Genomic DNA, 3,271 nt, shown 5'->3' with positions numbered 1-3,271 from the left:
CACTAACTTCACACACCATCAGGCTTCCAAGCAGCTCTCAAGGAAACTCAGTTTTCACACTCTATGCTTAGTGCCCTTTGAGTGCCTAGGACTGAAATGAATCTTGGTGAGCATCCCACACAAACGAATGCTCCACATCCGGGTTTCACATGCCACCAACTCCACATTCACAGGCAACTTCAGCGCCACAGCCGTTTTCAGATAGCCCTCAATGCAAAGGCTCTAGACGCAAATATTGGTGTGAGAGCTAATTCAATCAAGGAAACACTGCATGTTGGTGAAGGGCATATTGAAGAAGAATCAGCCGAGTGGTTCTTGTGGGAGAACAACTCCATTTGGCTCACTAACTTCACACACCATCAGGCTTCCAAGCAGCTCTCAAGGAAACTCAGTTTTCACACTCTATGCTTAATGCCCTTTGAGTGCATTATCTAGGAATGAACCTGGTAGAGCATCCCACACAAACGATCGCTCCACATGCGGGTTTCACATGCCACCAACTCCACATTCACAGGCAACTTCAGCGCCACAGCCGTTTTCAGATAGCCCTCAATGCAAAGGCTCTAGAGGCAAATATTGGTGTGAGAGCTAATTCAATCAAGGAAACACTGCATGTTGGTGAAGGGCATATTGAAGAAGAATCAGCCGAGTGGTTCTTGTGGGAGAACAACTCCATTTGGCTCACTAACTTCACACACCATCAGGCTTCCAAGCAGCTCTCAAGGAAACTCAGTTTTCACACTCTATGCTTAGTGCCCTTTGAGTGCCTAGGACTGAAATGAATCTTGATGAGCATCCCACACAAACGAATGCTCCACATGCGGGTTTCACATGCCACCAACTCCACATTCACAGGCAACTTCAGTGCCACAGCCGTTTTCAGATATCCACCAATGCACAGGATCTAGACGCAAATATTGGTGTGAGAGCTAATTCAATCAAGGAAACACTGCATGTTGGTGAAGGGCATATTGAAGAAGAATCAGCCAAGTGGTTCTTGTGGGAGAACAACTCCATTTGGCTCACTAACTTCACACACCATCAGGCTTCCAAGCAGCTCTCAAGGAAACTCAGTTTTCACACTCTATGCTTAGTGCCCTTTGAGTGCCTAGGACTGAAATGAATTTTGGTGAGCATCCCACACAAACGAATGCTCCACATGCGGGTTTCACATGCCACCAACTCCACATTCACAGGCAACTTCAGCGCCACAGCCGTTTTCAGATAGCCCTCAATGCAAAGGCTCTAGACGCAAATAGTGGTGTGAGAGCTAATTCAATCAAGGAAACACTGCATGTTGGTGAAGGGCATATTGAAGAAGAATCAGCCGAGTGGTTCTTGTGGGAGAACAACTCCATTTGGCTCACTAACTTCACACACCATCAGGCTTCCAAGCAGCTCTCAAGGAAACTCAGTTTTCACACTCTATGCTTAGTGCCCTTTGAGTGCCTAGGACTGAAATGAATCTTGGTGAGCATCCCACACAAACGAATGCTCCACATGCGGGTTTCACATGCCACCAGCTCCACATTCACAGGCAACTTCAGTGCCACAGCCGTTTTCAGATAGCCACCAATGCACAGGATCTAGACGCAAATATTGGTGTGAGAGCTAATTCAATCAAGGAAACACTGCATGTTGGTGAAGGGCATATTGAAGAAGAATCAGCCAAGTGGTTCTTGTGGGAGAACAACTCCATTTGGCTCACTAACTTCACACACCATCAGGCTTCCAAGCAGCTCTCAAGGAAACTCAGTTTTCACACTCTATGCTTAATGCCCTTTGAGTGCATTATCTAGGAATGAACCTGGTAGAGCATCCCACACAAACGAATGCTCCACATGCGGGTTTCACATGCCACCAACTCCACATTCACAGGCAACTTCAGCGCCACAGCCGTTTTCAGATAGCCCTCAATGCAAAGGCTCTAGACGCAAATAGTGGTGTGAGAGCTAATTCAATCAAGGAAACACTGCATGTTGGTGAAGGGCATATTGAAGAAGAATGAGCCGAGTGGTTCTTGTTGGAGAACAACTCCATTTGGCTCACTAACTTCACACACCATCAGGCTTCCAAGCAGCTCTCAAGGAAACTCAGTTTTCACACTCTATGCTTAGTGCCCTTTGAGTGCCTAGGACTGAAATGAATCTTGGTGAGCATCCCACACAAACGAATGCTCCACATGCGGGTTTCACATGCCACCAACTCCACATTCACAGGCAACTTCTGCACCACAGCCGTATTCAGATAGCCCTCAATGCACAGGATCTAGACGCAAATATTGGTGTGAGAGCTAATTCAGTGAAGGAAACACTGCATGTTGGTGAAGGGCATATTGAAGAAGAATCAGCCGAGTGGTTCTTGTGGGAGAACAACTCCATTTGGCTCACTAACTTCACACACCATCAGGCTTCCAAGCATCTCTCAAGGAAACTCAGTTTTCACACTCTATGCTTAATGCCCTTTGAGTGCATTATCTAGGAATGAACCTGGTAGAGCATCCCACACAAACGATTGCTCCACATGCGGGTTTCACATGCCACCAACTCCACATTCACAGGCAACTTCAGCGCCACAGCCGTTTTCAGATAGCCCTCAATGCAAAGGCTCTAGACGCAAATATTGGTGTGAGAGCTAATTCAATCAAGGAAACACTGCATGTTGGTGAAGGGCATATTGAAGAAGAATCAGCCGAGTGGTTCTTGTGGGAGAATAACTCCATTTGGCTCACTAACTTCACACACCATCAGGCTTCCAAGCAGCTCTCAAGGAAACTCAGTTTTCACACTCTATGCCTAGTGCCCTTTGAGTGCTTTATCTAGGAATGAACCTGGTAGAGCATCCCACACAAACGAATGCTCCACATGCGGGTTTCACATGCCACCAACTCCACATTCACAGGCAACTTCAGCGCCACAGCCGTTTTCAGATAGCCCTCAATGCAAAGGCTCTAGACGCAAATATTGGTGTGAGAGCTAATTCAATCAAGGAAACACTGCATGTTGGTGAAGGACATATTGAAGAAGAATCAGCCAAGTGGTTCTTGTGGGAGAACAACTCCATTTGGCTCACTAACTTCACACACCATCAGGCTTCCAAGCAGCTCTCAAGGAAACTCAGTTTTCACACTCTATGCTTAGTGCCCGTTGAGTGCATTATCTAGGAATGAACCGGGTAGAGCATCCCACACAAACGAATGCTCCACATGCGGGTTTCACATGCCACCAACTCCACATTCACAGGCAACTTCAGCGCCACAGCCGTTTTCAGA

This window comes from Ochotona princeps, unplaced genomic scaffold (genome assembly GCF_030435755.1).
Source record: "Ochotona princeps isolate mOchPri1 unplaced genomic scaffold, mOchPri1.hap1 HAP1_SCAFFOLD_319, whole genome shotgun sequence".
Classification (NCBI taxonomy): Eukaryota; Metazoa; Chordata; class Mammalia; order Lagomorpha; family Ochotonidae; genus Ochotona; species Ochotona princeps.
This window is presented reverse-complemented; position numbering follows the sequence as displayed.